This window comes from Tursiops truncatus, chromosome 1 (assembly GCF_011762595.2).
Source record: "Tursiops truncatus isolate mTurTru1 chromosome 1, mTurTru1.mat.Y, whole genome shotgun sequence".
Classification (NCBI taxonomy): Eukaryota; Metazoa; Chordata; class Mammalia; order Artiodactyla; family Delphinidae; genus Tursiops; species Tursiops truncatus.
Window position 1 is genome coordinate 118809703 of NC_047034.1, and position 14901 is coordinate 118824603.

Below are 14901 nucleotides of genomic sequence, written 5' to 3' on the forward strand. Positions count from 1 at the left end.
AGAGGTTAGGGATCTGAGCTTGGTGATGGAAGGAAGAGAAAGCAAAGCTCAGAAGTCCTCACACGCTTGGAGCTGGGTCATTTTACCTAGGTTGATCTTCCATTGGAGAAGATTAAGAATTCTCCTCACACTCAAAGAGAAATAAAACCTCCACATATAGAGTGCTGGACCTAGGCCTGGGCTCCACAGATGAGCGGCAAGTCAAATGGCAGCAGTTCCAGGGGAGGGGGCCCAGGGTGGAGGGAACTGCGAAGCTCTGGTCCATGAGAAATGATCATGGCGAAAAGGAGTTCAGGGTACACGGGACAAGCCTCCATCAAACGTTTTAAGAGCTGGCAAGTAGAGTCTTGGTCTGTGAGTTCCTGAAGGCTGGGCTAGAATACTTAGGAAAAAGTCACAAAGTGTATAATTCATCTGAAGATAAGCAAAACCAATATGTTGGACAAGCAAAGTGCGTGGGTATAAGCATAAACAAAAGTTGCCTTTCTCTCACAGTCTCTTTAAACCTGCTCTTTGAGAGTAGTCTTTCCCTATCCTGGATGAAACCTTGGGCGAGCCCATGACTTTCTGTTCTCTTTTAGGTAAAAGAAAGTTTTACAGCTACTTAAAGTCAAAAACATAGCCTCAAACCAGTACTTCAAGGTGACAGCAATGTCGAAGGGGATGGCCCTTCTCTGTTTCCCTGCCTCTTGTTGCTTCTCCTCCCCCAGCTTGCTCACTGTGATTTCTGACCTTTCCGGGTAGAAGCAAAGGAAGGAAGAAGAGATGAGCTGGGGCGGGGGTGGGGTGGGGTCGGGGGACGGCCGTACTTGGCTGCTCTGCTGTATGGTCTCACGTCCACAGGTCTCTCGACCTGGATGAATGTAATCTAGTCTGACAGTTGCTCCTTTCCCCTCTGACCCTAGAAATCTTCCTCCAGCTTCTCTTCTCCTGAGGCTTTAGTGCCCTTTGGGTGGCCACTGAACAAGATTTAAGAAACACCCCACGATGGCTTGCTTTTACACGTACATAACTTAGAAGTGCAGGACCTGGCAAAGCAGCTGTCCAAGCAGTTCCTTCTCTCTTCATCCTCCCTTGGTTCCTGTGCCCACCAAGGAGAGGAGGTGAGTATCCAGCTTTCCAAGTGGACCCCCAGAGCCCCTTTCCCTCGAATTGAGATCATCGTAAGGAAGGGACTCTCCAACCTTCCCCCACAGATCATTTCCAGTCTCCAACAGCGTGACTCTTTTATATCCTGTATGTTGCAGATAAGTCTTCTAACTATTTCTCAGCCATAGTGGTCTGTCTCTTAATCCATTTTGGAATTTGGTGTTTATTGTCAACAGAAACCGCAATGAGAAGAGTTCCGTGTTAACACCTTATGATCCAAGGGAGGACTTTTTCACCTAAATAGTATACTATTTCTCATGCTAAGGTGGGGACCGGAGTCAGTGGGCAGTTTCCAAATGTCCAAGACTTTGGACTTGTTTTACACTTTTATGGCGGTGCCTCGGGGGCCATAGGTGGAGACAAGAGGGACATCTCGCGTGGTGCTCGGCCTCCTCCACCCTTCAAGCATCAGCTGCAGCAGCTTCACTACTATGTTCCTTACACGCTGAGTTTTTGTGTAAGATTTCATTGATTTCAGTCAAATAAAAGGTGGCTTACCCAGTAAAAACATCTTGACTGGTGACATTCACTCATTCGCCTACTCTAAGCAAGACACCAATCTAGGCAGGTTCATCCCGATCCTAGGCGTCCAGAACTACTATCACGGTTAATCAGCAGCTTCCAATTCCAATTCCAATGAAAAACACCTCTTTTTAGTTCAGCCATTTACTCATTGGAGGAACTTGGGGGAGTAACTGAAATTCTATGTATCTCAATTTTCTCATCTGTTAAATACCTATCTGTTAGTATTGTTTTTAATCCTGTATGTCAAGTGCCTAATGCGATATCGCAATCACTGTTGGTACGTAGGAAATCACAGCTGTACAGCCTTTCAAAGCTTCCTTGGAAGATAATGTGCAATTGTCCCCCACAACCATCCTCTACTACGTCATCAGTTTGAAGAACTTTGCTCTGTGCCAAAAGGATATGATGTCCTCTCAAACCATTTCCTTCTCCTACTCTCTAAGTAAAAGGTTTAAACCTCTCAGAGAGTTTCCTTGAAGCCTTTATTATGGGTACAGGCATAAAGAGCCCATCTGGGAAGCTGTACCTAAACAGAAACCTGAGCAAACCTCATTACTGGATAGCCCCATAAATGTCCTCCCCACCTTGAATGGAGACCCGCCACAAGGCACTGGAAAGAAGCTTTATAAAAATAAAAGAATGAATAACTGTTGTGTAATTCTGCTTGGAACTTGCAGTCACCTCTAGTCTACTAACTTCCAACATCTCTCAGTGCCCACAGGGAGTAATTTTCAATATCATGATTTCCAGATGAAGAATGGATCCCGTGATGGTTAATTTTATGCATCAACTTGGCTAGGCTATGGTGCCCAGTTGTTTGGCTTAGGTGTTGTTGTGAAAGTATTTTTACATGTGACTAATATTTAATCAGTAGACTCTGAATAAAGTCCATGATGTGGTGGGCCTCACCCAATAAACTGAAGGCCTTTTAAGCAAAAACTGAAGTTTCCTGAAAAAGAAGAATTTCAGTCTCAAGACTGCAACACAGAAACCCTGCCTCAGTTTCCAGCCTGCCTGTCCTGCCCTGCAGATCTCAGACTCCAGTCTGCAACATCAACTTATTTGAATTTCCAAACTGCTGGCCTCCCCTATAGTTTTCAGGCTTGCCAGCCCACACAATCATGTGTGCCAATTCCTTAAAATAAATCTCTCTATATATCCCACTGGTTGTTTCTCTGAAGAACCCTGACTGATAAAGATCCCATCTTGGTACTCCTCACAGTACCCAGCACAGTGTTGAAGTGAGTTTTCTTGAATGGGGTTGGTTATTCCTTGAACATGAACTAGAGCATAAGTGGCCACAGATTGGGCTGTACTGGGGAAAGCACTACCCTGGATTTGATTCTGCCCTGCCACTTATTACTGTACTGTATCATCTTCTGTACTCAGCCCTGCAACCTTCTTGGCAACTCAGTCACATAAAGCCCAGGTCATTCCCTCTGACACCACCTGTGGTCCCTGCCTGCACTGAGCCCTTTGTGGTAGAAGTCACAATGACTGCAGCACTGAGCCCCAGCTGACGAGACCCACGAGACTCTGTCTTTTCCAAATGGTTGCCCAGAGGGAACAGGTGATAAACTGGAAGTACAGGAAAATTAATGCCACATGGGACAGATGTTGATAAAAAGAAAGGAGCCAGCAGATAAACTGCGTGCTCACCCTCTCCATGACGGGATTTGGGATTCAGTGGTTTTGCATGGAAAGACCATGGGGTTCTTTCTCTCCAAAGGACCCCATGTGACCAAGCAGAATGCTCTGAATAAAAGCCCACAGGAAAGCACCACTTGGAATTTGCTTTCCCTCTGTCCTTGCCTCATTTCTTCTTTTCCTACATTTACGATTCACTGGAATTGTACCCCACTCCCCAACAGTGTTGGCATGTAAGTTTTGTTTAAGTTTTGTTTTTTCAAGACCTGGGTGAAGACACTAGCTGTGTGACTTTGGTAAATCACTTGACCAATCTAAGCTCCAATCCCCTCATCTGTAATGTGGAAACAGGAAGAGTATTTTCTTCAAAGATGTTTTGAGGACTGGACGAGACAATGCACAGGTCTTGGGGACACTTTTGATAAATGACAACTATAGCTTTTGCTGCCTCTTGCAGTAAACGTACAGGAGCAGCCCCACATGGGGGAGGGCTAAAGCTTTCCAGTGACGCCTGTGACTGAGCGGCCCAATCTGTCTAATTCTGGGGCCTATTACTAGGAAGACTGTTGCTGTTGCACATATAACCCAAGTTCTCTAATGACAACAGAGCAGAATGCCTGTTCCCTAAGGGCAGCTGGCTCCCAAGTGAAAACCATCCCCAGCACTCCTCCTAACATCATTCATCTAGAATCCCTACTTCTGTAGGGAGGAGTAAAGGGTGGGGCATTCGGTCAGAAGAATATAGAAAAAGTTCCTTCACATGAAAACCAGGAATGGTGAAAAAGAAAAAAGAAAGAAAGGAAGGGAGGGAGGGAGGGAGGAAGGTAGGAGGGAGAGAGGGAGGGAGGAAGGAAGGAAAATCAGGAATGGTGAAGACACATTCTATCTGCTGCCATGTACTATAGCACTTTATCATGTCCCACCTTGAATAAGGAGTTGCTGGGGTAGAGTTGGGGGGATTTCTCTAGAGGAAATGTCATTTATCCTGAAACAAGAAATAGGATGGATTTTGAATCTGAGATTTCAGGGCTAGAGTGCAGAGTTAGGGGAAGGAGCTGGCTCTAGGCTCCAGGACGTTGTAGACATGCCTTGGGGAAAATGGCTATAGGGTATGTATATATATATCTATATATATGTGTGTGTGTGTGTGTGTGTGTGTGTGTGTGTGTGTAAAATAGAGAAGCTATTGAACCAGGCATATAAAATGATTTAGAACCTGGCTTTATGGAGGCAGGGAGATTCTATCACTGAGTACACCCAGAGTGGGGGATCAGGAGGCATCCTCTTCTCCTCTATACTGGGAGAACCCCCAGCTGCACCAGGGACAGGAGCAGGGGCCTGATGTCACCGCCCTTCTTCAGTGCACAGGGGTTGTGTGAGGCTCCAGGACTACCGGGCTCGGGGTGGGAGTTCACGACCAAATCACTAGGCTTCAATGTTTCAGTGATGTCATGTGGCACAGCAGCCAAAAGAATGGGAGTTTTCAACAGAACAAAAAGTGTTCTCTCTCCAGAGCCATACTAATAGAGAACTCCTTAGACTGAGGAAGTGTAACTGAGATTCTAGAAGCTACCATGATAGGAAGGAAGAAGGACACACTTGTTGTAGTTAGGATGAGGTATCAGAGTTATTTCATTTGGATACTTAAAAGATCAGATCCTTTTTTTTAAGTTCCCTGAGTTGGTAAGTTAGGATGGTTTCTTATTTACACCTCAGTATTTTGGAGACAGGAAAGCATAATGATTAAGAATATATATTCTGGAGCTAAACTGCCTGGATTTAAACCCTGGTTCTGTCACTGACAAGCATTGTGACTTGTGCTTCAGTCTCCTCAAATGTGAAATCAGGCTGGTAATACTGAACTCATGGGATGTAGGGAGGAGTGAAGAAAGCTAATGTATATAGTGCCTGACACATAATAAGTGCTCACTAAATGTCAGGTAGTAATATTGCCTTTTTTTTTTTTTTTTCCCCTAGAAATCTTGCTTCCTCAGTGGAAACGGAGGCTCCCAAAAGGTTCCCGAACAGGCTGAGTATGCTTACAATCAACTCTTAATGATGGAGCCCTTTCTTCAAAAGAAAGAGACTGAGATGAAAAGAAACAGAATGCCAGAATTCAGAGTTTGATATTAGTGTTTCCAGCTGAGGGTTATTTTGAAGTACGAGCAGATAGTGTCACAAAGACTTGGGAGCAGCTCAGTGATCTCCCAGAGACATCACTGGCAAGTACATTATTGAGCAGAACCTGGGTGTTTCTCCGAGATCCAGGCGGGGGCCCCAAGCTAGATTATTTTTGTTTCCATTTCTGAGGTGAAGCTGGAAGGGAGGGGAACTTGGATTCAGAGAGTAAAATGAGGGCACTGGATGGGATGATCTCTAAAGACTGTTCCAGAATTCTGCAAGGCACTGAGTCTGCGATCATGACTAAAAGAAGGGAGATTAAAAAATATTCAAGGCAGGAGAATTCAGGCAGATGCTCAGGAAAATATGTCCCTACCAAATTCCTGCTGAGCCTCAGAATACCCTTGTAAGGCAAATGATGGGACTTTCATACTCGGCGTTACGGAAAATAAAGTGAAGCACATAAAGTTGGGGGGAAAACTTACACTGGTAGAGATAAGATTTTTATCCAGCTAGTCTCTCCTCATTTCACCATGGCTTAAAGTTATGTTCTATCAAAGGAAGCTTTCAAAGAATTTGGATGGACACGCTCAACAGTGGCTATAATCAAATTATTCCTATTGTCTTTTCAAATCCCCTGTTTGAGCGATAGTTATTAGGCCTAGACTTACAAGGGTAAAATAATTCATGAAATATATTCAAGTGTGACTGTCAGAAGATCTTAGGACTAATGTAATGGTCCCACATGTCTCTAAAAAGCAGTCCAAATAGTTGTGATATGCAGTATAGTTTGTGCACTATAAGGTAATGAAGTTAGACTGTAAAACTCCATTTGATGGATAAGGATCTTAAAATGGAATTAAAGTATTGTTCCAAGAGAGGAATTCTTGTGCTTCAAGAGATGAAAGATGGGGGAAGCTTTGGCAAGTCCAGGGGTGAGACAAGCAGCTGCTGTACAAATCTCTTCGCTATTACTCTATCAGAGCAACCCTAAAGTTTCCAGTTCAGGATCTCTTGCCCTACACAAACACCAATAATTCTGCCAAGATGTTGGCTCAACATTCAATGTAAGAGCTGAAGCCTCTCAATTTGGTCCATCAGCAAAGCCTCAGATTCATCATGCTCCTTCTCTCTTAGCCATTCTGTGTCCCTAAGATGGTCTTTGTCACCCTGCTTATCATTCTTTCTTTGGAGGAAAGGAGGGAAAGGAAGAGAAACCTTATAAGGTATCAACTGAAATCTGAGATAAGATAGCAGTCTTTTCCTAGTGCTGGCTTTCTACTCATACCAAACTTCAGCATCTTAAAGCACAGCACAGTTTTAAAAAGCAAAGTAAAATTGTTCATTGTTAAGCATTAATGTTATAACTCCAGCTTGGGCAATCTTGAGGCACAGAGGACATGCCTGTTAACACAGATTCCCTTTATCTCCAGCTATCAGCCTCTTTGGGAAAGGGATTCTCATGTGAGAATGACCTCTGACAAGACCAACTATACTGGTTCCTTACCATTTTGGAAGAAGTGGTTACACCCATGCAGGTTAGCACACCAGGCAGAGAAAATATACATTAAAAACAAAAATGGGCCCCACCTCTCAGTCACTTAGTGACTCCGATTTCTTACCTGAAAATTACAAAACTGGCACGAGCCAGTGTCTCTGACTCACCAAAATGTTTGAATATTTGAAAATATGTGGATGTGGGGTACCAAGTGCACTCATCCAGAGGACTGACTCACATTTTTGGCAGCTGGGTAATGCCAAATAGCATCTCGGTCAAAGATTTCATGGAATTAAAAAAAAGTCAGCAAAAGTAATTTTTGGCGTAAACAAAACAGACCCAATTGTTTGTTATAATTTTGTGAACCCCTGGGGCTGATTTAGCTCTGACTGTGCCTTGGTTGGTTTGCTTCCAGGACACCTGTCTCACTTCCTCAACCTTTACTATAACACGTGCAGTAAAAAAAAAAAACATCTAAAAGCTGGGCTCAAATTCCAGCTTACTAGGAAAGTTTTTGGCCACCCTGAACCTCAGCTGTATCATCTGTAAAGTGGGAATGAGACTAACTTACCCTGTGGTATTGTTGTGAGGAGTAAACCCACAACACAGCTTTCCCCCTCACAGCATACCCTCAATAAATAAATAGTAGCTTAATGAGGGCAAACACAGTGTGAATTAGCACCTGCAGAGGCAGAATCAGTTATCAGGAACCTGCTGTTTAAAGTCCCTCCTACTGTCCCAGGGCTTGTCAAAAGTGTGATCTCTGACCATTTGCTGCAGAAACCCTCAGGGTGCGTATAAGAGAGACTTCCGGTCTCCATCCCAGATGTGGGATGTATAAGAGAGACTTCCGGTTCCCATCCCAGATGTGGCAAATCAGAATCCCTGGGAATCACCATTTCTAACGTCTCCCTAGTCTTCAGATGATTGTTTAGTATCTTAAAATTTGAGAACCACTGAATTAGAGTGCTAGTTAAAATGTATTACTCTTTTTAGTTATTGGTTGGGAAAGAAATAGACGAGTTATAAGTTTCAATGATTTTAAAGCACTCTCTGCAGTTCCTGAGTCCTGAGGTCCACAGATCCTCTGAAAGATTAGATAATATGGTCAATTGGGGGATGTTAAAAGTTAGTCAAGGTAGTTCATAGGGAAGTTTTTTATTTTTCCTTGACTTGCTGGTCAACTGAGTAATTCTGGGCTATTATTTAGGCCCAATGGGCAGCACTTACTCAATTCCCTGGACTATTAACCACAGTTTTATATTATTTGCTCATTTAGCTTGCTTAATAAAACTCCAACTACTGTAGACGATGCCTGGTCTAAAATCCACTTACTCTTAGACTCAATAGTCCTAAAGAAACTCTTGACCCAGGATCACTGAAGTCTTGAACTTACAGTTGAACAGAGAAAAATTATTTAGCAGCCATGAGACACTGGGCTAGTGCAGATACATGTCAGCACAAAGGTGAGAGTCTGAACAGCAAACACTAGCCATTTTGGTTGGCTATGGATAAGTGTGGCCCTGGACTCTTTGCTGAAAAAGTAAAAATAGAGTTGGCAGAGCTGTCAGGCTACCACTGTTCGTCTAGCAGTGAAACCAGGGAAGAACCATGAAGCCTGAAAAGTGAGCCAGTTTCACTGGCAAAGACTAGGAGCTCCCCCTCAGCATTAGTGGAGCCTTTATTAAATGGGCCCCACAGCTGAGTAGCGATATGGAGAATTTGGAGAAGGGCCATGAAGAGCAATCAAGATCAATCAGGCATCAGAGGAATAAATTCTTTGAGGGTCTGTCTTCCTTTAGACCACAGTGAAGGAGTCGTGGGCTGGGAGGGTGAGTGCGAGGGGGAGATTAACAGTGCATTTAGATGGCTAAATGGTAGTTAGGAGTGAAAATATTTCTACTAAGAAGATCAAAAGAAAAAGCTTGGGGTGGACTTCAGCAGAAATTGGGCCGAAAATTGAAGACCTGGCTGTGAGGGAGAGGGTTATTCTCTGAGTGTGTTAGGGAAAGCTCTAATGCTGCTTTCCCACTTCAGAGCACCCTGTCTCCTCCACCCCCCTCTTGCCTCATCCCCTCACTCCAGTAGCTGCCACCTGTTCTTCATTTAGGGCCAAAAATATGCCAAATATGGGGCTAACTGCCTTACATTTCCATCTCATTTAATCTTCACAGACACCCTGCAAGGAGGGGAGCAGAGTGTTCATTTATAGAAGAGAAAACAGGTTCCATGAGATTAAGCAACTTTCTCAGAGTCATACAGTCAGAAAGTGGCAGACCCCGATGTGTCTTATTCCAAATCTCTAAGCACTGTTTTACCCTGTCCACTTGCCCATAGCCCAGAAGGCTAGTGTGGCTGGAAGCAAGAGAGTGAGGCAAGGGTTGGAAATGAGGACAGAAATATGATGGGGTGGGTGTGGCCACCTGATGGTAAGTGCCCTACAAGGCCATGGAGGATGCTGGATTTTCTTCTGAATATGAAAGGAAGCCACTGGAGGGTTTTGCGTGGAAAAACACTAATCTAGGTTTTAAATAGATCTGTATTTTAGGGGAGAAGGGGCAAAAACCAGGAAAATAGTTGTGTATATACTTTAATAGTCCAGAAGTAAGAAGGTGGCTTGCACTAGGTGTGAGTGGTAAAGATGTAGGGAAGTGGGTGGATTCTGGAGACATTTCGAGAGTAAAAACAGCATGTGATGAATTGGTAAGTGATATGCCCAAGATCACATAGGTAATAAGGCTGGACTAGGCTGGAGTTGGAACAAGGCTCTATCTGACACCAAACCCTGTGATCTTTTCCTAACTACAGTGAGCCATGCCACAGGTTCCTGAGAAAGGGATTTCCTGAACCTGAGGCCAAAATGTAGATAGTTTCTAGCATGTAAAACTTACGACTCAGTTGTGTGTGAGTGTCTGTGTATGTATCCTGCATGTCCATGGTCTCTTCTCTTCACATACCAAAAAAGAGGAGAGGTGACAGCAGATTATCCAGAACACAGATAAAGAAACAATGACCACCCCTCTATCCAAACGTTTTAGCCCACTCTGATGACTAGTTAGAGCAAGGTCAGCTGACGCCTAGAATAGCTACCATGGGCATGGTGAAAGGTAAATGTTATGTTTTAAGCTGTACTAGGTAGAGGATGGGAGGAGCCACTTAACAGAAATGAAGAGACCCTGTGGCCACATTTACACAGCAAAAGCCAAGTGGAAGATTGAGCAATTACTCAGTAAGTGCAGGCTGGGGAGTCAGCCAACTTGGGTAACTCCGATAAAAGCATGTGCTTTGGATGCTTTCTCTTGCCTGAATTACTCGATAATGGTCCAACTGTCTATTCTGCTTAGTTGAAGAGAACAAGAAACAGGTCCATCTGAGTCAGAGACCTTCGGTGGACCATGGTGCAGCCCAGGCTGAGGAGCCAGCAGGGGAAGGCTGCCCACAGGAGCCCGCCTCCAAGCTGGGACAATGTAGCGAGCCTTGATAAACAGCTTGCTCTGTCAGTGCCTTCTGCGAGGTTCTACAGACCCTAAAACGAACAGTCTTTATTCTGATGTTTCTCCAAGTCTAGTCTTGAGACAAACTTGAGAAAGAATAATTGTAATAATGTGTGTGAAGTATAGAGGTAGTCTTTTAGGAAATGATAGGAACACAAAGGCGGCAACTGACCTGCACTGGGATGGGCTGGGGAACAGTAGGGAAGGCTCCCTGGAGGACATGATGCCAGGGAGGTGGGAGGGTCCTGCAAGATGAAGAGTTAGTAGCTAGGAAGAGAGAAATGGAGAAGGGAGAGGGAAGGCTAATGTGAAAGCTGGTGGCATTTTTTCCTCTGGTGATAAGAGTTTACCCCAAAATAATATTCAATAGATAATATTCAGGCTTTACTATGCAGCAGACACCTTACTAAGCACTTTATAGGTATTGTCTTATTGCATCTTCACAATAACCATTAGGGAATGGCACTGTTATAATCTTATTCTGTCTTGTGTATGAGAAAACTGAGGCACAGAACAGTTCAATCACTTCCCCACAGTCACACCAGTGGGGTGTGGCAAAACCAGGACTTCAGGCTATATGACTTCAGAGTTTTTGCAACGCTTCTCCCTGTCCTGGTTTTGTCTGTAACATGCCTTCTGTAGCCCGCGGTGCTGCCCATGCAGTTTCCACACATGTCCATGACAGATCAGAATAAACTCATGCTTCTCTGAGGCCAGAAGTCTGCTCTCAGGGTAGAACTCTAGCAGGCAAATGACACACAGAGACAGCAACTTCGCCTTTGACCTGCCTGCTCAGCACCGCCTCAACTCTGCCCTCTTTGCTGCCTGGCACCTTGTCCCCTGCCTTATGTGAGCTCAGGATGCTCCTCAGAACCCATGAAGTCCTGGCAGACTCGGGCTCCCTCCACTTAGTTTCACCACAGTCTCCTTCCTTCCATCCTAACAGGAATACAAGCCCATCGGAGGGTGGGATCTATGTCTTGGTTAGAATTTTCCTGATTCCTCTCTCACCTTCCTTCCATTACTGATCTCCTACAAGTGCCATGCTCTGCTAAGGAGTCTGTGAAGCCAGCTTTGCCCACCAAGACTCCTGAGACATGTTTTTATCATTGTCATAAAAAGCACCAGACCATGTTCCGAAAGATAAATGATTAAGAATTGCACATGGTCTCACTTGGAGGAGTTTCAACCAAAGATGAAATTTTGTGGTTCAGAACCATGCTGGCAAAGTAACAGACTTATTCCAGTGCATCTCAAAGAAATGAGCTAATAACTAGTAGTGGTTCTCTAGAGACTTTACCCTTGTTCCAGGAAATACATATTCTGAAATTGAATTTGTAGCAATGATTTCCATTTTCACATATAGCATCATCATTCCTTTAGATTTAAAAACTATTTTTGGAAACATTCACATCACCTCTGCAAGATAAATTATATATAGATTTTATCTACCCGAATCACAGAAGGTGACACCTCTACTTGCCTGAAAAGCTTTCTAAGATGAAGAAAGGATTCATGTGGACAATGAAAGATGTTTTTCCATTTGAACTGAGGTTAAGAGGAAAACTTCATTTGAGAACATGGAACTCATTACCAGTATAGATGCTCCACCTCTGACTCTATTTAAAGAAATGGATAGGGCACTGTCCTTCTGGGGTTGCTTGGGGTTGGGCAGTGCTTGCCAGACTTCTGGTGCTCTAATAGCCCAGCCTCAGTTTGCCTGATCTCCTGCTACTAGTCCCACCCTACTAAATTAATAGATCATGTTTTTACCATGTCTTTTCCATTTATCATCTCACGTTAGTCTCATAAAAATCTTCCTTTTACTGTTGAGGAAAGCGGCATCCAGGGAGGCTAAGTGTCCTTGTTCTACAGTTCACTGGTGTCAGAAATTGCTAAAACCAGGTGTCCCACATCTTAAGCTAAATGGTGTAAAAAGAATATAAAATGCAAAAGGTACATAAAAAATATTTGTTGAAGGAAGAATATTTCGAGAATTTAAGAAGAGTTCTTTCGGAATTTGAAGTTATTCTAGGATGCTCAAGCATGAGTATTATGCTAATTATTTTCCTACCCACCTCATTCAATCAATGAATTCAGTGAATGTTTACTACATTACACTGTGAATGCAATGGGAAAGCAAGTCCCTCGCAGGACTCACTATCCCTTAATTCTTAACATACTCCCTACTTTTGTCCTGTGATATCCCCCACCACACACACACACACACACACACACACACACACACACACACACACACACACACACACACACACACACACACGGTCCACCTCTAAACTCTGCTCTTAGCCCCACCAAGTACAGATACTTCGTAGATCCTTAGTAAGTACTGTTGATACAATTAGAGAGGGAGAAGGGCATTTCCTGCATGGGGCTTCACATCCTCTCAGCCTATCAAAGTCTATCTTCCTTGGAGCTGCTTATGAAACTCAAGCAATTGGGAACCACTTACAAATTTATTCTCCTGAGATCTCTACAGAGTTCTAAAAATAATCTGATGCTCTGGAGAACTCTTGCCTATTAAATCTAAAGGCCTAATTATGTTAATCAAAGTTCCCTAAATTTTAATTCCCTCGTCTGCTGAATGGGGACACGATGTACAGAAAAACATTTGAAAAGCATGAAGGGCTTTTTAAAAAAAAAAAAAAAAAAAAAGATACCAATAAAATCATCAACAAAGCTAATAAAATATGTTATAAAGAGTTCCAGGTGCTAAAGTAAAATATTTGATGTCAAGTAAACGATACCTCAGCTGAACAAATGCTAAAGAATGTTCACTTAGCCGTGTATGCAGAACAACTGAAGGAAGAAAGGTCATAAAAGTGGTTGCTTGTGTTTAACTTTACCCCTTTTACAAGAAACTAGATCTCTGAAATGTTAATTAAAATTTCTTATCAAGTAATAAAGCTTTAAAAATTATCTTTTTGACTATCATATTGGAAAAATAATCGATATTAATTCCACTGGCAGGCAAGATGGACAAGTGCTCTGGAAAACACCTCAAACACAGCTGGTGGAGATGTAAATTAGTATAGCATTCTGGAAACAATGAATTTCAAGAGTCTTAAAACTATTCATGCACATCTATTCCACTTCTAAGAATTCATAGTGGGGAAATAAGAATATGAATAAAAGGGTGGCTATCGAACGCTCATCATGGTGTTACCTAACATATAGTGAATGCTTCAAGTACGGAAGTTAAGAAGATGGTATCTGGAGTCACTCTGCAGCTAGATTCAAATCCTGGCTTTGTTACGTCTCACTGATATACTGGACGTACTACTTTTAATTTCCACAATCGTAAAATAAGGGTTATAGTAACAAAAACTGTTTCATGAGCTGGTTGTGAATACTGAACAAAATATATTTAAGGCTCTCAGGACAAACTGAAAGTGCTCACAATGTTAGATTATGTTCATTATAATGAAAAATTAAAAACAATCTACATATATAATTGTTTTCTCCAAGTAATGTAGTGCTATGTATCAATTAAAATGATGTTGCAGATGAGTAGTTCGCTTTGAAAGATTATTATATTAAAGGGGAAAAGCAGGCTATAAAATAGTTTCTACTATGTGACTGAATCCAAACAGATATTTATTAGACATTATCCAGTGTACTTGTTTTGAATTCAGGTCCATTTCTTCTCTAAAAATTTGGTTGTATTTCAAAAGAGTAAAATCAGACAGTACTAATTTCAGTTCCTTTATCTCCTGGAATGGAGATCATTGAGAATTTTTCCTGGGCTAAGATACTTTTGGTACTTAGCGTATTGCAATCCAAATGACTTCTGTTCTAAATAATAAAGTAGAATCATTTCTTTCACTAACAGGTAAAGTCCTTCATGCCACAACACAGTCCCAAGATCCCATTTAGTCTCATATAGCTACTAGAGTAATTATATACATAATTAACCAAGTCAAGAAATACTATAGCTATAAGTTTTCAAATGCTTATAACAATTTTTAACAGCATGAACTATAATTCTAACAATATGTATTATGAGATATTCAAAACACATGTACTTTAATTTAAAGTAATGTGGAATTTAAGAATGACATTTGCATAATGTACAATTACTGCTAAATGTTAAAGCTACCCTGTCTTACTAAGAAGAATCACTTAAGGGTATAGACTTAGTGTGACTTCATTTTTAATGTCTGAATTGATGAATTCAATTGATTGCAGAGCAAGAAAGTTATCTTTACCCTCTTACAGCTCATGAATCTCTAAATGCCTAAGAGATAACTTATTTGTTACCCAGGTCTTTGCTAGTCCAACAATAAAACCTCTTCCTCCAAGCCTCACAATAGTCGTTTGATCACCCCCTAATTTCAAGCAAATAAGTACTGTGCCTACATGCTTACACTGAGTATTACTAATATATAAATAATTCAGTTTTTCCCTAAAGTTATAAATTAGGACCTCTGATTTCCACTGACAGAA